At 45.4% G+C, this 25790-nt stretch overlaps 1 protein-coding gene and 1 long non-coding RNA gene across 2 annotated transcripts in view; one reads left to right on the plus strand and one right to left on the minus strand.

Moving 5' to 3' along the window:
• Window positions 1-25790, minus strand: part of PARVA (parvin alpha) — a 154192-nt gene that overhangs the window by 108768 nt on the left and 19634 nt on the right. The window lies entirely within an intron of this gene.
• On the plus strand, window positions 5478-16833 carry LOC118989744 (uncharacterized). Its single transcript, XR_005067077.1, has 2 exons — window positions 5478-5822; window positions 15958-16833. It is a non-coding gene; the product is annotated as an uncharacterized LOC118989744 (long non-coding RNA).

Genomic DNA, 25790 nt, shown 5'->3' on the forward strand with positions numbered 1-25790 from the left:
GGGTGTTGTCCCACAAACCAAAAGGCTGCTGGTTCGATTCCCAGTCAGGGCACATGCCTGGGTTGCAGGCCAGGTCCCTGGTTGGGGGCACACGAGAGGCAACCACATTGATGCTTCTCTTCTTCTCTTTCTCCGTCCCTTACCCTCTCTAATAAATAAATAAAACCTTACAAACACAAGAACAGTAAGCAATGTAAATGTTTCCAACAGCATATCAATAAGAACCAAAACTGGATTGGTTTTAAATGGCAATCACACAAAACAGGACAAGTAAATTCTGTAGAGCAATTACGTGGGGTTGTATGAAGTTATTAAGAACTGTAATTGGTCATGTGAGCAGATCTATGGGTAGAAAGGTAAAAGAACAATTTAAAAAAAAATTGTTTAAAACTGTTAAAACTGTTTTTAACAGAACAATTTTTTAAAAAAGAGTAAGAATGCTAAATAGGAGAGCACCACAAACATTTCAAACTATACACCAAAGATGATTGGGAATCAAAGCCCTCGCCTGGCTGGAAACCCCTCCAGATGCAGGAAGAAGTCGGGTGAAAGCCTCGCAGCTGGCTCGAACAACCACCTGGTAAGACTCTGAATCCTATCACTAGATCTTGAACTACTCAATCAAGAACGCTTCAGGCCTGACCTGTTCCAGTATTTCTAGAGGGTAGATAGTTTGACTTCAAAAGAACATAATCAGAACAAGATCTGATCGGCCCCAATATTTTTCAAATGCATCCTTTTGGCTTTTCCTTTTATTTTGTGGATTAAGGAATGGAGTGTACCAACTGCATTTGCATGATTCCAGTTGAAGAATTTAAGCCATTGTTTCCCACCAGAATACACCAGGAACGAACAGCACTGCAGCTCAAGCGTTGCCCATGAGAGACTGATGTGTCACTGTCCTTGCGATCACCACCAGCCCGTCTGTCAGGCATGGCTCGAGCAGCCTGATACCACTGGCAGGCCATTGAGATATGTCCTGGTGGACATCCTAAGACTATGCGATGTCCATTTCAGGAAAACTGTCCTGCAAGTACTGCGAAAGTAAGTTCAAAAAGGCAGATTAAAGGAAAAATATCTGTTGGGGGATTCATCTGGTGTGTAGACGCACACAGAGAGAATGTGATAAATGCAGCTGTTAGTCACCATGTTGGACACTCACTCTAGGGAAGCTCCTTCCTTCTCAGGGCTTACTGGCTGCCACCAGCGCCTCAACCTGAATTCTAGTCCCATGTCTTTGCCTGGATTTCTGAATAGGATATGATGTAAACTTCTCTTTAGGGCTGAGATGTCTGTAAAACCCTCTGTCACCATGCTGGTGTCCTCATCTGTGCCACCTTTTGTGGCTAGGTCAGATCCTTGGTGGTCCACCTCCATGCCCATTCCACGTTAAGCAATCCAAAATGGCAAGCATCGGTGTCCATCAAGATACAACACACAGTAAACTCAGGATGCCGCCACCTCTCAGAGCTGGTACAGATTAAAAAACATTTTTAAAAAGTCCTCAACAGGTTGAAATGAACAGATGGCCGACAGCTGCTTGGAGGACCATCGAAAGAAACAGGAATTTAAGATCTCTCACTGCTAACTCCTTCCACCCTTTCTGGGAGGCAGTGGGGTAGGGTGTGTGAAGGGCACGGGGTCTGGAACTTTCTGTCTTGACCTGAATGCCGGTTCTGCCACTTACTGGCTGGGTGACCAGGGCTGAATTGCTTTACTGTTTTTCCCATCGATAAACTAGGAATAATAATGGTCCTCACCCCACAATGTTGGTAAGAAGATTGACTGATTTCAGACCTGTGAAATGCTTAGAACCGTGCCTGGCACATAGTAGGGCCTAATAGGTGTTAACTCTCATTATCATCCTCATCATCCACTAAGAACAGGCCTTGGGCTCTGGGTCCGAGCCCCCAGAGCAATCCTTCCTTCAGGTAGATAGGATGGGTGAGCAGAAGCAAGGATGGAGAGAAGGATCTGGAGTGGAGGGGGAAAATGCCATCCCATGGCAAGAAAACAAAACCAAGTCACTTTAATGGCAGCACACCAAACGGAAAATTTGGAAACTTCTACTTCTACGGCCTCTCCTGCTGCCTGAGGTTCTCAACGCCCTTCATGTTCCTTCCTCCTTAAGATCCAATTGTCAAGTGGAGCGTGCTCAGCTGTGTTGGTCTGACGTCTGCTTTTTCAGAAAATAAACCCCCATTACTCGGATCATTTGAACAAGACTCTCTGCCTGTGAAATTAAGGCCAACTAGCCAAGGCCTTTGTCTTCTAGATGAAGATGTGAGGAACCCCTGAAGCAGGGGTGGCAAAGGGCTCTGACTCCTACCCAGCACGGAGCTCTTTCTAGCTGCACTTCCTCCTGGCGCTGCTGTGCTCTCAAGTCTGCTTGCCTCAGACATGTAGACTTTCCCTGCCCTTCAGGGGTTTGTAGCAATAATTGTGGCCAGGGAGTTTTCCTGCCAAGGTGTGGTTCTGTCCATTTTTTAGAACAAATAGCACAGGACATGCATGGGCTTCAGATATTTCTTTGCACGCCCTCCAGCTCTCCCATTCCTCCCATTCCCTCGCCTACTCTGGCTGTGCTCATTCATTGCCACTGGAACCCCTTACAGGGAAGGCTGAAAGGGACTAAGAATTTAGCTCTGCAGTCATTTCCTTGGGTCTCTGAAAAAGCGCCTCCCCGCTTCTCTCTCTTAATTAGCAGCCTCAGCTTCCTCCCCACCCTGCGTTTTCTCCAGTACCATTGCAAAATCCATTTTACTTGTCTGTAAAACCTCCCTTTTCCCTAGCTGGGAGAATTTTTCAACTTCTCAATTTCAACCCGTAATTCCTTCCCTAATGCACACCACTTCCACCGTAGCCCTCCTCCCATGCCTTAGAAAATCAGAGGCCCGTCAATTCCCCGGCTTCTCCTAATTGTTTACTTTTATTTGGACTTTCTGGCTGTCAGCCCTTTAGGGCCCCCCACCCCCACCCCCACCCCCGCCTCAAATAGTATCTGGTAATACAGTATTCCTCGGCTTTTCTCTCAATTTTAGGCTGTGATCCAACCCCGAATTGCCTCCCCTTAGTTATATTTTCTCTTCCTTTTTATTAAGTCTCTCCACACCCTCAACACCAAGCAGAGAGGTTGCTTCTGTCTCGGTGTCTTACTTTCCACATGAAATGGGTAGAACTTGATCTTTCCTCATCTCACCTCAACTCCAGATCACTCCAAAAGAACCCCTTTGTTGGATACAACACCAAAAGCACAGGCAATAAAAGCAAAAGTAGATAAATTGGACTGTGTCCCAATTTAAAATTTTAATCTGTTGAGTGTGCACCAAAGGACACAATCAACAGAGTGAAAGGTAACCTGTGAAATGGGAGAAAATATTTACAAATTGTATATCGTATAAGGGGTTAACGCCCAGAATATACAAAGAACTCCTATAGTTAACAACAAAAACACATACAACCTGACTAAAATGTGGGCAAAGCATTCAAACATTTCTCCAAAGAAGATATACAAATGGCCAATAAGGCTATTAAAAGATGCTTAAGTCACTAATCATGAAGGGAAATGCAAATCAAAACCACCCTGAGATACCACCTCACACTCACTGGGATGTCTGCTATCAAAAATCCCCAGAAAACAAGTATTGGGAAAGATGCCGAGAAACGGGAGCCCTTGTACGCAGCTGGCAGGAACGCAATGCGGTCTAGTAGCTCTGGGAAACTGTCATGGCTCCTCAACAAATTAAAAATAGAATTATCCTGTGACCTAGCACTTCCAGTTCTGGGTAGATCCCCCAAAGAATTAAAAGTATGAACTTGAATAAATACACCTATGATCATAACAGCATTATTCACAAATAGAAAAGGTGGAAGCAATCCAAGTGTCCATTGACAGATGGATAGATAAGTAAAATATGGCATATTCAGCCTTAAAAAGGAACTAAGTTCTGCCAGATGTTACAGCATGGATAAACCTTGAGGAGATTATGCTAAGTGAAATAAGCTGGTCACGAAAAGACAAAAGTTGCACTTATAGGAGGTACCGAGAGCAGTCGATTCATTGGGACAGAAAGCAGAACGGTGCTTTCCATGGTCTGGGGGCAGGGGAGAGGGTGTAGGGTTTCCGTTTTGTAAGAGGCAAGAATTTCTGGAGACCAGTTGCACAACCATATGACTGTACGTAACGTTACTGAACTGTGCGCTTAAACTCAGTTAAGATGGTAAACTTTAAGTTATGTGTATTTTACCACAATTAAAAAAACAAAACAACACGTTGTCACATTAATTCACTTACTAACCTGGGCCAGGTGTTCAACCTCCCCCCGGTTCCACTTCCTTGTCTGAAGATGGGATTAGTCAGTGCCTATCTCCGGCCACTGTAATGAGTCCTGTGAGCTCCCTGTAATGAACTATCACACCTGAACTGTCCAGGAGGGTGCCTGGCACGGAGTACTGTTCTTCCACATCAGGTACAATNAACTTTAAGTTATGTGTATTTTACCACAATTAAAAAAACAAAACAACACGTTGTCACATTAATTCACTTACTAACCTGGGCCAGGTGTTCAACCTCCCCCCGGTTCCACTTCCTTGTCTGAAGATGGGATTAGTCAGTGCCTATCTCCGGCCACTGTAATGAGTACTGTGAGCTCCCTGTAATGAACTATCACACCTGAACTGTCCAGGAGGGTGCCTGGCACCGGGTACTGTTCTTCCACGTCAGGTACAATAGCAGTGATAACTGCAATAACGAGACTTATTATTCCGTGTGCGCGGCGCTCTCCGAAGCACTCTCCTCTGATCTGGCATTTATTCAACACCCCCATCAACCCTTAATAAGGCTCAAATTTTATTTTATTTATTAAACATTGCATCATAATTGTTACTTTAAGTTAATTTTATTGCATATCTTACATAGTTAGGAAATACACGTCCTTATTTTTCCCATTTGAAATGCTACTTGATTCCAATTAATTATGTGAGAAAAAGCATGATTTGCTAATATGTAAACAGTATGTATTAGATTTCTGTTTGGGGAACAAATATATATTAAAATGTAAATTGAAATGTAATTGTCTATTATAGAATCAAAATAGACAAAAATTTTTATAAAGTCATATTCATAATTCTTAATGTGTTTTCCTTATAAAAATTATTTTTTTAAAAACCATTACTCCGTTTGTCCTTCTAGGTTTTTGGCTGAGTCCTCTCCCGTACTAAAAGACCTCATAACAGGAGAAAAACAGAAGTTTAGTAAAATGTATACCTCTGGTTTACACGGGACATACCCAGGAAAACTCGAAGCTGAAATTTTACAGACCAGGACACAGGCTCGGAGGGGTTAAGTGAACTGTCGCAGTCACAAAGCCAGTGGGGCGCAGGCCGAAGGCTCAATGTGGCTCCGGGAGGTACAGCTGCCTTACCCAGAAGCGGGCAACGTCGGGCTGGCTCCAGATCAGGCTGGAACTGGGGCTGTGTCCCAGTCATGAACCAGGGGTGGGGGAGGCTTGGGTCGGGATGGCTGAGAAGCTCGGCTCTGCTTCAGGCCCGAAACCCACCAGCTGAAGAATCTCAACTGTCTTTGTGACCTCCTCCCACACCCACCCTGCCCCAGGAATGAGACCAGATGGATCCAACAAAGAGAACACAAGACCAAAGTGGGAAGCTGGTCCCTGGGGTCGCCCGGCCCCCAAGCAGATGGGAGAGCAAGATCCAGAGAGGAGGCCTGCTAGGGCACCATGCCACACCCAGACTGAGGGGGCACTGCCCCTGCCACCCAGGGGGAGACTGGGGAGCATCTATCATGAAGCACAAAAGCCCAGGTAGGCGGCCGCACTCCCACCTTGGACGCTCCCTGGGTTCGTGCCAATTTCCTTGGAGAATTTCTGAGCCTGGGGCAGGAATTCAGTTCCTGATTTTCTTCAGGGTCCACAGGGATACATGTGCCAGCAGGAACCTTCCAATGACTCGCACTTCGGGGCTTGTTTTCTTTGAAACAAATGATTTCTCCTCCCCACCCCACTATGTCTTTTAAAACACCCAAGCTGCCCTGGGTGACCTAGCTTTACTTCCCATCAGATTCTGGCAGTGGTGGGGTCTTGAATCCGGAGGAAAGGGCACCACCAGGCCAAAATGCCTTGTTGCCCCCAACCCCCACCCCAGAGCTGCCCATGTAGAAGGTGTCTGCTGGTTCCTGCCCTCCCAGAAGATTCCGGTTCGGCTCTAAGCAAGAAGGAAGGCTTGGTCCTAGAAGCAAAAAGAATCCAAAACCAGGGTTTTGACTTTTGGGAGTTTTTTTCCCCTCCCGATGCTGGGAGGGGCTCTGTAAACACAACCTTCCCTGGGGCTCTTCTCTGTGGAGAAAAAGCTTAAACAAATCCTCTCTCAGAGTGAAAAACCCTCCCTCCCACCATGTGTTCTGTGTATTAGGCAAGTCATACATACTCATGGCAGAAAAATAAATCAGTAAATGAAGACAGAAAAATTAACATCATTCTAATCCCTACCTCCCAGCGTTAATCACTGCTAACAGGTAAGGTATACATTTCTAGACTTGATTCAATGCAAATATAGATATGTGTTTTTATATGTATACACATATAAATATGTATACATCGTTTTTAAAAGTTTCAGTTAATATACTCTAAATATCATTGCAGGTCAACCATATAAAACTGCATTGTCCTTGGATAATGTTATAGTACACATTGTACTGCACAGTATATATTACATGACACACTGTCACTTATTTAACCAGTCTCTTATTAGACACAGAGTTTATTTCAAGGTTTGTACAAGTATGAACAATGCTGTTATCTACACAGGGTCTACACCCTTGTCCAATTATTTCTTAACAGTAAACTCCTAAAAGTGGAATTGCTGGATCAAAATGTTTTTTGTGATATGCATGAATCTCCCTAACGAGGCTATTTCGATGATATACACGTTTCCTTCAAGCAACAGACCTTCGCTCTGTGCCTATAATATGAACCAGCCCTTGGTTTTCTCAAACACAGTTCTTTCATTATAAGTAGTTCCAAAATAAAGCTCCTTCAGCCCCTTGTCTGTGAGCTCATAAATGACTCAGTGGCATTTAAAAGATACACAATTTTATTTTGATTTTAGGAATCTGCTAAACAGAGTCCCACATGACAGATGTACCAGGACACTTGCCACGCTAAATATTATTTGTTCAAAATTCGACTGAACTACCCACTTTCTGATCCCTCTCTGTTCTGCTCCTCTGCCATCTTTCCACCCTTATGCCTTCTTTCCTTCCCCTGCTTCCTTCCTTCCTCCCTCCCTTCCATCCATCCTTCCTCTCCTTTCTTTTCAAAATTGCTTCCCTTCTTTCTTTTCCATTTCCTTCTCATTTTCCCCTCCCTCCCTTCCTCCCTCCCTCCCTTCTTCCTTATCTCCCCCTGCTTCCTGAAGCCACAGAGACCCTTCCTGGAAGCAGATGGTGCCTGAGCTGGGGAAAGGCCCCAGCTGCACAGAGTTGTAGAAGTTGTCTGTGAAATCTGCAGTTTTTGGTATTCATTATTTAAGTTCTCTGGAAATCGGTTAGCTTTGAAGTCTACTGACTCATCCTCCCCTTTAACTTCTTATTTCCTGTAAATGATCCATTAGTTTTTGGCGAGGTTCGCGTCGCCCAGCATTCCCATCAGAAGGGGCTGTTCTACAACCCTGGACCATTTTCACACTGCCTTTCGCCGGGGAACTGGAAGCAAGATGGGGTCGTGGAGACCCTGCTTTGTTAAAAGTTGCTTCAACCAGCCCTAATGCTGCCTCGAATTAATAATGTGAAACACATGCTCCATCTGCCTGCTAACTGGTGACAAAGCCATTTATGTTCATAATGGTCAAAATTATTCTACAGACGAAAAGTTTTCCAAAGCTAGTCACACAGGCTAATCCACCAGTTTCCCTAGGAGGGAAAGTCCCCCCTCAGTCACTCCCCTTCACACCTCTTCGCCAGTTCAGCACAGCGTTAAGATGCAGAAAGGGCAAAAAAAAAAAAATGAAGATCATAAACAGTTTTCCGAAGTTTTCAAACTTTCTGCCCCTATTAAGACACTCCTAGACATGCACCAGCAGCTAAGCAGGAAAGGCCCTGTGTCTTTTCACAAAGATCTAGGGAGCTATGCAGGCATCTTATGGATTTTAGAGACTGAACAAAGCAATTACAAAGCTTTTTCTTTAAGAAAAAAATTAAATGGGGCCAAAAAAAAGTACTATTACCAGCAAAATGTTAATACTTTCCCCCTTTTTTCCCCTGTGGCTGATGGGAGCAGAAGGATACCTCTTTGATATCAGAACAAATAAAAGTTTGAATTATTGACTCCTCATGTTAATACTGAATTTTACTTCCACCATATTTCAAGATGAAATTATTTTACATCCATGCCTCAAGTCAAGGTCTGCGATAATCTATGCTGCAGTCCAGACAATGTGCTGGGAGTAGATGATGTAGAGGCCGAGTCCCCTTGAGAGTAAACATTGGCTGTTGTTTCTCATTGACCAAAACTCTCATCTTTCCAAATGGATTTAAGTATTGATGACATCAGGGGTGTGCTGCCGGAGTACCAAAGCACACCTGGGGATGGGAGTGGGAAGGCACTGCCACTCAGTAATCAAAGTGTTTGGTATATTTTAAAAGTCAAAATATGACTTTCTCCTACGATTTATAGAAAAAAAGGCCTAGGAGAGTCCTGGCTAGTGTGGCTCAGTGGATTGAGCACTACTAGCCTGCGAACCAAAGGGTCCCAGGTTTGATTCCCAATCAGGACACATGCCTGGGTTGTGGGCCAGATCCCCAGTTGGGGGCACATGAGAGGCAAGCACACATTGCTGTTTCTTTCCCTCTCTTTCTCCCTCCCTTCCCCTCTCTCTGGAAATAATAAATAAAATCTTTAAAAAATAAAAAATAATAAAATAATAAAAGGCCTAAGAGAAAGCTTAACGTATTGCACACAAAACTCGAATCTCTTCCCACTCTGCCATGCTGGAATCCTCATTTCATCCTTGCTCCCATGGGCTCTATGATGTGTTTCGGAGGTATTTCCAGTCCCCAAATGCCCATCTGTGTAAGCACAGCTAGCAGCTCACTTGACAGAAGTAAACTCTCTTTCCAAGTCCGGAAGTTCTCAGTGCGGCCCTACTGCCCTTGGCACGCGAATTCATCGAGGGTGGGGGGACGAGGGAGAAAGCAAAGGGTTAACCACGCCTGCCAGTGCCCAGGAGGGTTTCTGTGTCCGGCCTTGCATTCTGAAAAGAACCAGGGCCCTTTCATATGTGGTCTTTGTCCCTCTGACACAGCAGGAAGATGTCCTCTCCTCCGAGAAGCCTTCACGTGGCGAAGCTTCACCAGCTTCCACCAGGCCCACGAACCAGAGTTAACATCCATCAAGGGCTGCCCCACCCCACAGAACTGCTCTCCCACCCCCAGAGGGCTTCACGGGCCAGGAAGCATCAAGAATCTAATTCCATTTTTTAAATTGCTTTTCACAATTCCTTTCACTTCTTATGAAAACAAGATCAAATTTTTCTAAGGACGCATTTGAATATATTTTCACTTTCTAAACACAAACTAGCAGACCAAAAAAGAAAAAATTCTCACCAGCCATAAATAAGTCAAGATTGTTCCTCCCTCTGCCAAATCAGAGCACTATGCACAGAGAAAGAACATTGCACAATAAAAACATCTTCCAACATTCTCCCATACATTCGCTCATTTAGTCTTACAATTCTTTAATGTCTACATTTTAATTGCGGTTTTCGAGCCTTGAATTTTTCCAGAGGAGCTAAAATGGGAAAGAATCTGAAGCATTATTCAACACTAACTTGAAGCAAAAGAGAAAGCATTTCAGGCCCCTCGAAGTGAACAGCTAGCCACCCAGAGGCTCCCAGTCGGCCCGGGGCACAGCCAGCCAGGCCTGTTGGGCTTTGCCTGGGGACGTGTGCTGCTGTAAAATGGAACTGACTCCTCGTTGGCATCTCTAGCTTTTTTTGCTTTAATTTTAAAACTGGAGTGTAAGTCTCTCTTATTTTACTAGAGTCACAAACACTGCCAAAGGGAAAATAAACCACTGCTTTTGCGATGAAGTTGCTGACAAAAGTTTGACAAAGAAAAATAAGTAAAAGCTCCATGACGGCCCCGGGTGAGGCCCGGGGCGCGGTGGAGCGAACTCGCCGAGGATGTGCCAGGGGTGGCTGCAGTGTGCCTACAGATCCCCCAGGGCCCAGCCAAAGGCGCAGCCGCACGCCGGGTCCTGAGATCCATGGCGGCCTCTAAAAGGGGCTTCGGCTATTGTGTGGGGCAAGGGTCCAAGGTGTCTGCCTGTCCTCCTGCAGTCAGGGTTTTCTGCCACCGTCACTTTGCTCCCCAGTCACACACTGTCTCCTACTGAAGGAAGCTGCGGCTTGAGCGTTCTCCAAGTCTGGTGCTGGGCTCTACCGTTTCGCATTCTCATCTTTAGAAATGGAGAGGAGAGAGACTTGGGGACAGGGAGTCGCCAGTGGCAGCTTCCTGGAGGCTGCCTGATGGGCACCTCGCCAGACCACCGTCGCACTTGAGGGATCCAAAACAGAGGAGGGCACAGGAGGGCCACGTGCAGCTGGGTCAGCCCTTAGAAGGAATATGCCCCTAAAAACCTACAAGTTTTGAGTTTCTATCTAAACTTTGCTTGTAAAGCAAACTATAAGAGTCTTTTGAATACAAGTAGTATTAAATTCTAGTGGCTATGCCCTCTGTATATTCCTGTCTACCACAATGCTAAGAAGCTCATGACCCCAGAAGAATAAGACATTATCCTTCTTTTCATCATCATTATTATTAATGACGGGTTTACCGGTAATGCCTATAAGATTCTGCCTTGTGTGATTACCTCTTCCTTTTCCCTGGGGCGCAGTCACGTTTCATGACTGGCAACTCCCTTAGATCCTTTCGGGGTGTGATTGGGTGACTGACAAGAGTTCAGATCTTGAAGCCAGATAGGGTTTGATTCTCAGCCTTGACAAATCACCTCACATGCCTGAGCCTCCGTTTCCTCATCTGTGAAAAAGAGCTCATGTCTCTGGGGTTGAATGGGCAGGGTTAGGCTGCTCTCATCCCCCTCGGATGCCCAAAGGCAAATATGTAGCCCAGGCGGATGTCTCCGCCCCAATACTTGGCGTGGAGTGGGTGCCCAACACATCAGATCTGCCGTTGTTATTATTACTGTGAATGTCAGCCACAAGAACAAAATAATAGATACTATTGACCCCAGAGAGCAATTTCTACCTTGAGCTTCATTATCTCAAATTAACTCAACTATTTTTTTCCTCCTCATAGAATTATTTTTCAAAAAAGGCCCTGAGATTTTTGGATCCAACTTCTGGGTGATAATTTTGGTTTTAGAAATATCCATTAAGAGTTTCTGATCCAAAGAGAACGATTAACGCTAAAGTGGAGGCAGAAATGGGGGAATGTGAATGGAGTGAAGGTCTGCTGGTGCCTATAACAAGATCATTTGGTCCTGCAAATATTATTGCGTGGTTATCAGTATCTTTTGTCCTGATTTCTGCAGGCAGAGACCTCAGGGGGGCGGGGGGTGGGGGGGGCGAGCAGGAAAGAGACTGTCGGGCCTCCACGTATTTTCAGAACAGGCCGGTACATCCTGTCCTTGCTGCATAGGCTGGCACATTAGTAAAAAACAGACCTTTCTTTTGACACACTTTCTTTGTGGATTCTGCGGAGCCCAAGGCTTGCTGCAAAGGCCACCCCTGAGCCCTCCTGTGGGGCTGTGCTGGTGAGCTGCTTCCTGGAGCCCCCTGGTGGCCCTTTGCATGTTCACGCTATGCTCTCGCACCCCTTTGGGGCAGGGAGAAGGAGGCTTTAAAAGACCCAACCAAGGATTCCTCACTGCCACCCATCATCCACGGAGGCACCTCATGTTCTTAGAACAAAGGCAGTGTGCTCTGTGTTCAGGCTGGGACAGCACATCTCTCCAACATCAGAGTCAATCACTAAGCTTTTCTTAGCACCTACTGTGTGTCAGGCCCCATGTCAGGCATGAGGAATACAGAGAAGATTATGGGTCAGTCCCTGTTCTCAGGAAGTTTCCAGCCTAGACAAAGAGGCAGGGACATGACCCGAAAAGGACAATACAAAGAGATTTGCCAAGTTTTGCAGGAACCTGGGGGACAGTGGCAGTCTCCTTAGGAAGAGGCTTCAGGGAGGAGGATCATAGGGTCTTCCCAGAGACAGAGTTAGCCAGGCAGAGGAAGGAAGGCAGCATTCCAGGTAGAAGGGCTGACAGGCCCCACAGCCCAGACCTATTCAGAGTCTGTGGGGAAGCTGAGTGCACACAGCCAGGCAAGGAGGCGGGTGAAGCGGGCAGGACAGACTGAGAGGGGCCTGGCAGGCTACACAAAGGAGCGTGGACTTCACCTTCGCCATCGTGATTGTCCAAACTGTGCTTGAGGCTTCCTGCAGACACTGGCGTCTCACTTCGTGAGTGCTGAGGCTGGGAGAAAGCCGTGCAGCCAGCCATGGCCACTGACTGCTAATTTCTGCCTTCAGCTCCAGTGTAACCAGCAGAAAAACATCAGACACATTCCCGTCCAGGGGCATTCTACAAAACACCAGTGCTCCTGAAAACCGGCAAGGTCATGAAAAACAAGGACTGTCTGAGAACTCATCACAGCCGAGAGGGGCCTCAGGAGCTGTGACAACTGAATGTAATACGCTGCACTGAATAGAACTCTGAAATAGAAAAAGGGCATTATTACTCAGTAAAACCCAAGAAAACCTGAAAAAGTACAAGCCTTACTTATTAATTACATATTGATGCCAGTTCATTAATTCTAACAAATGTGCCATATGCGTTTAAGATAGGAAGGCTCTATACCATCCTCCCAATTTTTCTGGAAATCTATAACTGCTCGAAAAATAAAATTTATTAAAAAAATTCTGTGTTCATTCAAACAATCAAACCATTGTCCCTGAGGGGCTTTACGACAATTAATATTATAAGTGAGAACGTGGAAACATCAATGTCCACCTTCGTAGCAGCACGGACATGTATTACCTGCGCTGAGCTGGCCATTCCCAGAGCCCCGTAGACCTCATCGCCTTGCATCTCCGCAGAGCCCCAGGACCCCGGTTCTGTCGGCACCCCTCGTTTCACAGCAGAGGGAAGTGAGGCACAGAGCAGGCAGGCAACTCGCCTGAGGTTCTGTACGTGACAGAGTCTGGATTTGATCCCACATCCGTCTGATACCAGGTTCTGAGCGCTTAATGACTAAATTCTACTTGATTGCCTTCTGACTTTCGGTTTTCTATACTGATATTTTATTGAAAAAGACGGTTAAGTACTGATGAGGTTTTTCTTTTTCTTTTGAGCATTGGAAACCACAGCTGTACACAGAGTGGGTTGGACGGGGAGCTAGGTCAGAACTGGGCATTGGGGCAAACGTCTGGCAGCTGCCGCCTGAGGATGGACTGGTGCAGGCTCTGGGCCTCTGCAGGGAGAGTTTCCAGCAACATCTCCAAAAGGAGGAGGAGGAGCAACCAGAGAGAATCAGCTTCCCTAAAAGGACAAAGCACAAGCCCTTGCACAGGAACCCTTCCTATCCAGCCCCAACCGACCGAACCACAGGCATTGCTGAGCCCCAGCTGTGTGCCTGGCCCGGGCCTGCATCCAGGTGCCCCCTGCCTGCCACCTCCACAGACAGCATGGATGCTTAGCAAAGGGGAAAAAGCTCAGCCCAAGCACTGCAGTAGTCTGGTTGGGAGGCCCTGCTGGGGGAGGGGCCCAGCCTCCCGGCAGTGCTTCCTGTAAGCTGGGCCCTGAAGACTGGGGAAAGGCAGATGGCAGCGTTTTAGGTTGGGTCCAAGGCCAGTACAAGGCGATACCCACTGCTGAGCCTTATCCCCCACCCTGCACTGCAGTCCCTGTATCTCCCAGCCAGAGGGCACTGGGGCTGAGAGCCCAGTCTCTTCACAATACTTCTATGGCTTCTTCTGCCCTCTCAGATCAGTGACAAGCCTGACTCACTCCACCAGCGTGCTTGAGAGGCTACAATGTGCCACCTAGAGGCACTTAAGAAACTTGGTACCCCTACAGCAGGGGTGTCAAACTCATGTTCACCCGGGGCCACATCAGCCTCCTGGTTGCCTTCAAAGGGCCGAATGTAATTTCAACTCCTTGACTGTTAAGAAGTAGTTATTACTTTGGCCCTTTGAAGGCAACCTCGAGGCTGATGTGACCCCTGGTGAACATGAGTTTGACACCCCTGGCCTAGAAGTTACAGAAAACACCGGCGAGTCTTCTCCGAGACAGTCAGCTCCGCTAATGCACAGATCCCACATTCCGAAGCTTGGCAAGGGCTAGTTAGCAGGCACCACCCACAGATAATGAACTAAACAGATTTTAAAATCCATGGGTCATGGGTCATGGGTCATACTGGAGTGTACTAAACGGGAGTTTAGAATATTTGGTGCAAAATTCTTACATTCGTTTCCCACAAAGGCTGTAACAAATTACCACATACTCACTGGCTTAACACAATACAAATTTATTGTCTCACAATTCTGGTGGTCGGAAGTCGAAATGGGTCTCACCGGGGTAAAACCAAGGTGTTGGCAGGGCTGCGTTCCCTTCTGGAGGCTCCAGGGGAGAATCCATGTCCTCGTCTTGTCCAGCTCCTAGTGGCCGCCTGCACTGCTTGGTTCCTAGCTCCTTACATCATCTCCAAAGGAAGGATGCACCTCTCTTTCGTCCATGGTCCTGCGCTCCTCTGACCCTCTTCGGCCTCCCTCTTCCACTTTTCGGGACCCTTGCGATTGCACTGGACCCCGTGAATACTCTCGCTATTTTAAGGTCAGCTGATTAGCGACCTTAACTCCATCTGCACCCTTCATTCCTCCCAGCCATGTACGGGGACGTGTGTCTAGCTTCTGAGGATTAGGACTCAGATGCGCCATTGTTCAGCTTATTACAAACCTCGTCTTTTAAGGTCGAACAATAGCAGATAACCATTCTTTCCCCCAAGTAAGGAAACAGTAATTACTTATCATGTACCTATTAAGTACCAGGCATGCCACTAGGTACCTTATACATATTATTTGATTGTAGTTAATGGTCAATGAGGCAGGCACTGTTGATGAACCAGACTGTGTCACTGACAGGCTAACATCCCTTCATATTTCCCATCTGTCCTTAGGACTAACTCATGGACTACTGACGGCCAGTGAGGTCCTGTGGAATCTAGCCTCAGCCCAAGTCCCAGCCCCATTTCCCACTAGCTTCCCCTTGACCTCCAAGCTTCAACCCCAAGGGCCTCCTTTCAGTCCCTTGAACATCTGTGGCTGCACTTACTGACCCCCTTTTCTGGAACATTCTCCCCCAATATCTTTACACAGTTGGCCCTCCCTCATTGCTCAGAGCTCTGTTCCATTCCGTTCTGCATCCCCAACTCCTAAAATAGGGCTTAGCATATAGTAGGCACTCAATACATACTCATTAATATTATTGATGAATAAATCTTAATCATGTAAATGAGAAAATGAAGTGATACGGCCAAGTTCACAGAGTGGGTTAGACATTGCCCTCATGCTAATGGCCTTCAAGAGGGTGATGCAGAGAAACCCAACATGTCCAGGCCATGGACATGTCCAACTTCTTCCCTCTGTGGTGTGACCTGTGGGGCAGCTGGGAGGGTACTAGAAGGGACCAAGAGGAGAAAAGTTGGAAACTGTGACCTGTAACTGAAGCCTAGTCAGTCCCCTCCTCTCCCAACCCCCAAAGTGAATATTTACAATTTCCTGATTTTAGGAAAAAGCTGGCAGGAAAGTATCTTTGATTCACCAAGCATGTTTTAAATAAAACACTTCAAAATATCCCTTAATGGTTTATTTCCTTTATGCTTCAACTCCAGAAAATAACCATCTACATTTCTACGTCTTTTCCCCAGTTCTATGTAGAACGCCCGCGGTAGAAACTACTTACATGCTATTTTTCCTGAAGACATCCAAGGTAGAATGGAGGCTTCAGAAATAAGCCTTACAAAAGAAAAAAGATGGTCCCAACCTCCAAAGAAATTGATCTCTCCATATTCTAATAATCGGATACACACATTTTAAACAATAGAATTTCAGTCCACTTAGCTGTCATTTGTGGGGAACTCAGATGTCATTGTGTTTGTCTATGAGCAATAGCAACAGCAGTCCTAAGTGCCATTATTGCAATTTGTGACCTGGAGGCCATTGCATCATGGGTTCCAGGCACTGGGATCCCAACCACGCTCACCACATTGGAGGACTCTTCAAAAATCCCTGCAGGGCCTCTGAAGAGCCAAATATGGAGCACAAGCAATGAGCCAGCAAGGTAGCAACCATCCGGACAGTATTATAACAATGGCACCAATATTGGGAGACTTTTGTCCTTCTCCTGATATCCCTCCGTGCCCTAGCTGTAGATAAGAGACACAGCAGAAGGAAGTGAGAAAGAATGAAGGCCCAACAGCAGGCCCACAGGGGTGAGAGAGGAGGAGGGGAAGGGCCTGAACTGGACGGGAACTGCAATCTTGATTTCAGACTGCACTAGACTTCACACCTATAAAGCGAGTCATGATTACGAAAATGAGACTGCCCTTTTAGCTGGAAGCAACTAGAAAGTTGTGTGATCCACCTAAGATGTTACACAGCATGTTTTAAGGCAGAGCTTGGGAGATTAAAGCTTTCCCCTGATTAAACTCCTATGGATGTCAGCCTATTCAATCAATGTGTTATAAAACAAAAATCAAAACAATAAAATATCACTTTGGCTAGCAAATTAACAAAAGTGAAAATAATAATGCCCAGTTTTGATGAGAGTGAACCAAAACAATTATTGCTATATATTCTGGTATGTCTTAGTCCCTTCGGGTACCGATACCAAAGTACCATAGACTTGATAGCTTATATGCAACAGAAATTTATTGCTCATCATCCTAGACACTGAAGTCCAAGGTAAAGGCACCAGCATGGTCAGGTCCTCTTCCACTCATAGCTAGCCCCTTCTTGCTGTGTCTCATACGGCGAAAGGGGCTAGGGATCTCTCGGGAATCTGATTCCTGAGGGTTCCAGTTCATAACTGCAGCGCCTCCCCAAGGTCCCACCAACAAACACCGTCACTGTCAGTTAGACATTAGGAATTCAACAGATGTGTTTTGGGAGGACACACACATTCAGATCACAGCAGGGTGAGACTGTAAATCAGTACATGTTTCAGGGGGCAGTGCCTCTCAAACTACAGTGCGCACAAAAGTCACACGAAGGATCTACTAAAATTCGATTCTGACTCAGGAGGCCTAGGGTAAGACCCATGAATCTGCATTTCTCACAAAAGATGGCAAGGATGACAGCTTAAGAAGCGATGTCCTAGAGAAAATTAAGCAATGTATATCAAAAACCTTAAAACTCTTCCAAACTTTTGGCCCAGTAATTTTCCATTAATGAAATATTATAGGGACTAACAAGAAATACATAAAAAGAAAATGCATCCAAAGATGTTTACCACAATATTATATCTACAATAAAAACCAGATATAACCTAAATATCTGACAACAGAAACATTTCTAAGTAAGTCATGGTCAAGCCCATTTGGTGAAAAAACAATGTAGTCATTAAATACCATGTTCTTATAAAATGTTTGATGCAACAAAACAATATTCATGACCTGTGAAAAAGGCAAAATATAAAATTGGTATATGATACGTGACATTTTGTAACAACGTGGGTAGGTTATAGTGCCCAGTTGCTTAATCAAACCCTAGGTGCTGCTGTGAAGGTATTTTGCAGATGTGGTTAACATCTACAATCAGTGGACTTTAAGGAGGTTACCCTCAGAAATGTAGGTGAACCTCATCTAATCAGTGGAAGGCCTTATGAGCAAAAACTGAGATTTCCCGAAGAAGGAATTCTGCCTCAAAACTACAGCATGAACTACTGCCTGAGTTTCCAGCATGCAGATCTGCACTACGGATTTTAAACTGGCCAGAATCCATAACCATGGGGACCAACTCCTGTAAATATTTCTTCTTGTGTATGTGTGTGTGTGTACTGCTCAATGTGTATGCATGTATATACATGTATATGTATATATATAATGTATCTATATATATATATATGGGATATATGTGTATATGTGTATACCCATATAGTCTCTCTCTCTAGAAAACCCTGATTGATACAAAATATGATTCAAATTTTGTAAAAGCAAAGCAAAAAAATATAGAGATACTTCTAGACTCAGAATGAAGTTCCATCCAGATAAACTTATAAATAAATAAAAATGTCCTAAGTCAAAAACACATTTAATGCACCTGACCTACCAAACACTGAGCTTGTACACCAGCCTACCACTAGGCGAATCCGCTAACACAATGAATGCCGGCTGCCTACCCCTGTGAGGGTGGGGCTGACTGTGAGCTGTGGCTCCCTGCAGATGCCCCGCATCATGACAGAGCATGCCACCGCACACCACTGCCCCAGAGAAGATCAACACCCAGAATTCATGGGGTGGATGAGGATCACTTCTCCACCATTGCAAAGTTGAACAATTATAAGTCGGGGACCATCTGAATATGCAGAGATTACATTGAAAAAGCTTGGGTCCCATAACTGAATATATGTTATGATTCTAACGTTATCATTAAAATATTAGATATATGAATAATGAGAAGGAAGCATCCAAACATCAACAGTGAAAAGACAATTGTTTCTTTTAATGTTGCTGTTTATACTTAAATTTTCTTTTGTAATGTTTTCCCTATCAGCACATGTTAAATTTATAGTCAGGAAAATATAACTAAAATGATTTGAATTCAGCAAAGCAATTCCAATGTCTACCAAAAGGTATATTGTGCAATTTTAAGTGAGGAAAGTGAGGCTGAGAGAGTTGAAGTGGCTTGTATGTAGATACTCAGCTGGTAATGGACACCAATCCCTCCCGCTGTGGACCATAAAACTAGGCACACGTGAGTGAGTCTCATTAATGCTCCTTCACGGACCATATGAGAACCATGGCGATCGAATTAGAAGTCTCCTGCCTGGCCTTCTGCAGCCTTCCTCAGTGACTGCCGACAACAGCTCCTGAAACTCTAGGGAAGATGAGGATGGCCGGGGTCCGGTCCCAGGACCAAAAAGGCTCTGTCCAGGCTCTGTCACATACCCAAAGCACGCAGGCCAAGGGCCCCTGATGACTCAAGCTCCCCAGCTGGAAGCCACAGGGGCACCTACCTGCACTGCCCCACACGGAACACCTTCCACTCTCAGCGGCCTCCCCAGTCCTCACCTAATTATCAGCACAAGGCCCTGGCCAGCTGCCTTCCCTGTGCCCATGAAGGGATGGCCCCACCGCAGAAGAATCAGGACACAAAAGCCATCCCCAGTGCCGGCACCTTCAAGTTCTTGGGCTCCAGCGCCAAGGGCTTTCCCAGTTCCTTCCTCCTGGGCCTGTGGAGGCTGAGGGTGCTCTCCCATACTTGTAGGACTGGACGCTTTTCCTGGGGCCCCGACACCCTCCTTGATGTCCCCAGGGAAATGGGCTCTGCCCGACCAGCATCCCTGCAACAAATGGGCTGATCTCCCCAAAACATGATCCCTTCACCCCCAAGCACTGGTGCCAAGGAGCACCCTGCTGGGACATGCAATCCAAAGACCCACTAGCAATTTAGGCTGCAACAACACCCAGTGTTGATGGAACAAAGGAATAAACGTCCTACACACAGGCCATAACTGAGACGTTAAGGTAAGTCTCCTACCTAAGCATCTCCCACGCATTAAAAAGAAAGGGAGAGCTATGTTAAGTGGTGAGCCATCTGGGCAGCTGCCTGAGGTACAAGTTTATAAAAAAATGTTAAGACATTCCTGGAATCGTTGGAGATATAGTCCCAGCCAACTCAGGTTTCCACATACTGCGTCTTCCATAACTGGTGAAGGGTGTATTGGTCCCACTTCTGCCGAAGTGCACTTGGTGAGCGGGTGAAAAAGGCACAGTCCTCTCTGAAGGGTAGTTTGGATGGATGTGCTTGCACCGCCAACTGTGCAAGTTGCAAGGTGAAACCAGAGGCCACGCCACTGACCTCGTAACCAGTCAGCTGACGGGACCCGGAAGTCAGCAGTCACATCAGCTGAAACACTGACATCGAACTAACCCTAGACATTAGAGCTACTTAGTGGGAACAAGTGATGTATTACAGTAACTAAATTGTAACTCCTTTACTATGTTTTCCAAGTGATGTATTACTTGTAATTAAATTTTAACTCCTTTACTATGTTTTCCAAGATGTTGCTTAGTTCAGAAACTCACATGAAATAAATATCTTGCATCCCTTATTATGAATATAAAGAAACAGGCCTAGTGGCTATATATATATAAATACCAGTCTCTTCCCAGCCCCACTACATAGGGCAGAACACATAGTTCAAGTACTTGGCTGATACCAACTGGCTGTCACATCAGAATTCCTCAGGCACAGTCGGGATGCTCAATGCACTGACTGGGCACTGGGAAGGCGATGGGACTCCTAACATCAGCATGTGGACCCCTCAGGGGATCTGCCCCCCTGAGGGTTACGTAGTGCCCCACCTCCTTCTAGGGGACTCATGGGGCCCTGCTCCCCATCCCAGAGACCTCAAAATTAAGGACTCAGGCAAAATTGGAAAAGCAAGAGGACTCCCCCTGCCCCTCTTGCCTCCATTATGGTTAATAGAAATGCAGAGGAGAGGGATAGGGGGTAAAGGAGAAGGCAGAGTGGAGAAGAGGTTTCGTAACAAAGCCTTGAAGAGAGGTAGAGAGAAACAAAATGGAAAAAAGTAAATGTAGGATGGGGAAGCTGCCCACACACTGGCCTCTGCAGAGAACCAGGGGGCAGCAGAGACAGCAGAGATGTGCTGATGAGGTCAATGGCGCGTTTTAGCATAGGATTTAATGGGCGGTGCTAACCACGGGTTAGGAAAAGGGGTTACAATGTTATAGAAAATTACCATAAACTTCAGAAAATGGATTCGGGTCTCTGGGACTGAATGGAGGCCCAGCATGGAGGTTTAACAGCTAAGTCACAAACTCCAAAAGGTGTTAAACCTTCAGACAGAAGGCCAGACTCAGGAGGAAAACAAGCTCCTTCTTAGATATATCATTCCCGACAAAGCAGAAGGCACACGTCGGCATCTCTGAAACTACGAGGAAGGGAAACAGCTCGTCACCTCACATTTACTGGGAGATCATTATGTGCGAGGCTCTGTTCTATGTGTCCGACATGTATTAACTCGTCGTCTTGCATCGTAAGGAAGGTACCAGTCGTGTCCCCACTTCACCTTTGCGCAGAGTGGGACACTACAGCACAATGAGGTTAAGTAATTTTCAATTTTTCGGAAGTTACATCGAGAGTAAGAAAGAGCGATCCTGCAGAATTTCTAGTGACCAAGGGGAGAAGTGGAAATTAACGGCAGAGAAACCATCAAAATTAGTTAACACGCCCTGCACCCTGGTCATCTGCGCTGCCCATCTGCCCCTCCATATCCGCGCTCCACCACAGTTTGGCCAGTGGATGAGGTCAGGGTGTTCCTTGACGCCCTCCCTGTGGGTCCGTGAGTGGGCAGTGGCTCTTCTCTGACAGCTCTCTCCCTGCCTCCTGGTCAACACCCCATCTCCTTGTCCCTTGGGCCCAAGGGCAGTGACTCTACCTGCTGTCATCAGCCCCAGGGCGCTTCACCTTCCTAGGTTTTCTTCAGACTCTCCCACACCTTCATCCAGGCCCCTTCATTACTCTAGTCAGTGACCGCATAGAGTGTGCCAACTGTGCCTGCCAGGACCTCAACTAATATAGGACAATGTGAGTGTTTTATGTGCCTTTTTAATCCCTACCTCAACCCTCCTGGGTGGCACTATTACCCTTATTCTGTAGTTGGGGACCCTGAGAGTCATGGTGGGTTGGCACATCTAACTAAAGTCACAGAGCTAATTACATGGCAGAGCCTGGGTCAGACACAGGCAGGTGTAAGCTCATGTTTATATTCTACTCAACTCCTGCGTGCTGCGGCCCCTCCAACCTACATTGTGCAAAATGTCTTCACTTACTGCGCTGTCTTGATTATCCTATTCAAGTAGGGGAGAGAAACATTTCTAAGGCCATTGAAGACTTGGTCCATGGTCATGGTTTCCCAATCCTCTTGCTCCCCAAGGTTACCGGTCTACCACTGAACAGAAAGGAGAGCTGGTGGCAAATAATTGCATTTCAAAAACCAACCGTATAAATATGGGCTATCATCCCCATTTCCCAGGGGAGTCTGCACCGCAGCACAGTGGTCCCCAGTTTCTGAAGATTCGTGATGAATGTGAACATCAGTGCCACAGAAGCTGGGCTGGCTCCAGCGTTTTATATTATGAGCTGCAAAACACTGTTTGCAAGAGGTCCATAGCAGCTTCTTGAAAAATAAGATCCCATAGACCAAAGAAAAAAAAAGTTTTAGAGAAAGCATACGGTATATCTCACTTTGCTGCTGCTTTGGAAATTTGGAGAGCATGTTGAGTCTTAATATCAGGAACAGAAGCTCCGTTAACCTAGCTTTTTTCCAAACTAATTTGAACACAGTGTACTTTTGGTGGACACTTATTAATAGCTTTCCTAAATATAAAATTAGATAAATGTTCATTCTAAATTCCCTTAATGTCCACATATTTTAGCTAGATAGAATTATTTGCCTATAAAGTCATTGTATATTCCAACTATGGTCCTCCACATTGCTTAAAAATACCTGCCCACCAGGGAGGGGCCCCGAGGCTTGGTAAGGTAGACATCACTGCCCCACCCCCAACGCTACACTCTGCCATTGACACACATTTTGAACAGGTGCACTTCAGGGCACACTGACAAATCATTGTCATATTGATAAATATCTCCTACTGCTATTAAAGAGCACACAAGTCTTCAAAAAAATCCTTTTAAGGGAAATATAGGTCAACATTTGGCGCCAGACTTCAGTGCAAGCTTCCCTCGTCACTCCTTCGCCCTTGCTCTGCCCACGCTGCTAGAACGGCACACAGCGCACAGGATGCAGGTAACTATCTGTGTTCAAGCACCTAGAATTGCCTACAGTCACCCAGATTTCAAAAATGCTTCCTACTTGCCCCATAATTAACAAAAATACATCAGAAATTCCAATGGATCTACAGTTTCCAGAATCGATTCATTCAAGTCGGCAGGTAATACTTATACATTAGGCTCAAATCATACAGGGAGGAAAAAAAAAGAGAACGAGGGAAAGAAAAGGAGGAAACATATAGCTGAAGAAATAGCTGGAAACACTCACAAGACGTCCCTGCCCTAAAACTTTTGCACAGCTGTCACAAAATTACGCAGCCTGGGTGGCAAACTAAGGTGGCCAACTAAGGACAGAAATATATTTCCCACAGCTCTGGAGGCTGAATCTCAAGATCAAGGCATCAGCATGGGGTGTCCCTCTCCTGGGTTCCTAGCCAGCACCCTGTCACAGTGTCCTTACCTGGTGGAAAGGGACCAGGGCTCTCTCTGGGGCCTCTTCTTTGAAGGCCTCAATCTTCCCAATCACCCTCTAAAGGTCCTGGCTCCTCATACCCTTGCTTTAGGGGTTAGGATGTCAACCTACGAATTCTGAGGTGACACAAACATTCGAACAACAGCGGTCCCATAGACTTGGCTACATTCTTGCTGCACAATATAAAGACGAGGACCATCAAGGTCATATAAAAGCTTTCTCCAGTTGTGGCAGCCAAGAAAAGGGGAGGGACCTAGACAACGGTGATACCGCACGTCAATATGTAGGCTTTATATACAGATTTGCTCGGCTTTCAGTTTAAAGTAGTTTGAAATCTGCTCAAAGTAAGATAATTTTATTCTAGTATCCAACTGAGTCTAAAGCAAAAGAGGAAATATAAACGGCTTCACGCATGGAAACTGTTCAACCTCACCGGTAATCAAATAAATTAAAAACAATTAAGGTTGTTTCCATTAATTAAATTATAATAATGAATGCAGAAAAGGATGTAGTTAAACAGGAACTCTCGGACTACTGCTGGGAGCGTAGACCGGCCCAACTCTTTTAGAAGTGTGGTAATATCTATCGAGAAATTTAAAAGGCTTCATAGTGTTTGACTCAGTAATTTTATTCTAGGAAACAATATTAAAGACAGAAAAATAATTGTACTAAAACGGTTTACCATAGTATTTTCATCAGGGCAAATAACTAGAAACATACCAAACTCCATGATGGAGGGAATAGGTTGGTAATCTAGGGTACCAATTTCAGATGGAGTATTATTATTATATTATAGCCACTAAAGATTATATGCAAAAAGTGTTTATAGTAACATCATAATGGGAAATGCAGTGAGAAACAAGAAATGTGGATATAGACTAAAAATAAACAACAAACAGAAACACTGGAAATCAGTATGCTAAAATGCAAACAGTGCTTGTAGAGATAGCATCCTTGAGGTGTGGTTCACAGACCAGCCGCAGGCCGAGAACTGGGTGTCACCTGTCTACCATGACAAGATGAGAGAGTAATTTTACATACACATTTAGAAACTTTAAGCAATTTAGTATTGCTGTGACATCCAAGTGCATGTCCACCAAATTGTGTAGCTGAGCAGGGTACACACCAGCTTCAGTGCTGTCAAATGAGGGCAAAGTTACAGGTTACATGAGCTATGGCGTAGTAGCCACACACAGTAGGACATCACAGCCCACAAAGGATTAGAAATGAAAAAGAACTGACCTTTCATCTAGAACACTGATCTAGGTGGTAGCACCGTATAAATACTTTTATCTTCCTCTTCTATATTTTCTAATTTTTAATAATGCTATATTGCATTTCTTATATGATTATAAGAAAAATCAATATATATATTTTATTTTTCTTTTAATGCAAGCAAAAAGAGGAAAATAAATGCCACTTGACTACTATATCTTTGGAAAACTTTTCTAGAGCAGCCTACAAAATGCTGAGAGGCAGGATGGTGTGGTGGTTAGGAAAATAAATTCCACAGCTGATAATCTGGCTGTGAATCCTAGCTCCACCATTTACTTACTAACTGTGGGCCAGCTGCTCAAAGCTCTGTGCCCTGGTTCATTCATGCACGAAATGGGGGCAATAAAATGTATCACACAGCCACTGATAGGGTTTGGCACGATGAAATGCATCGACATATATAACACCCTGAAACACAGTAAACCGTACATAAATGTTCACTAGCATTATTATAAATCATGGATAAGGGCAGAGCTATAGCCAGACCACATTTCCCAAGTTTTTATTTGCAAAATGGGTCAATAGAAATGGTAGAAATAATAGTAATATAATAGCAAGTAATATTAAGTGCTTTCTGTGTACCAGGTTCCATGCTAAGCACTTCATATGAATTAGCTCTAATTACTATTAATAACCCCAGAAATTGGTACTAAGTTATTCTTCATCCCCATTTTGTAGAGAGGGAAACTGAGATGCAGAAAAATGAAGAGGCTTGCCCAGGGTCCCCAGGCTGTTAGGTCTGTTTCTCTCCAGGGCAGGACCTAAACCCTGTGCCCCTTGAGAACAGAAATGCACTGTCTTGTCCCCAGGGGAAGCCAGGGTCACCAGCCTGTTCAAAAGACTTGGCCAAAGAAAAAATTCCAGGATTCACTTCCAGCCAGGGCCCTCACTGGGTCCCCACACCCAGCCAGCAGACGGCAGCTGGCCTTCCTCCACAGCCCAGTCGGGTGTTGCTCTTAGGGAGTGATTTAA

Source organism: Sturnira hondurensis, unplaced genomic scaffold, assembly GCF_014824575.4.
Source record: "Sturnira hondurensis isolate 20B ecotype Veracruz unplaced genomic scaffold, ASM1482457v3 Scaffold0006505, whole genome shotgun sequence".
Classification (NCBI taxonomy): Eukaryota; Metazoa; Chordata; class Mammalia; order Chiroptera; family Phyllostomidae; genus Sturnira; species Sturnira hondurensis.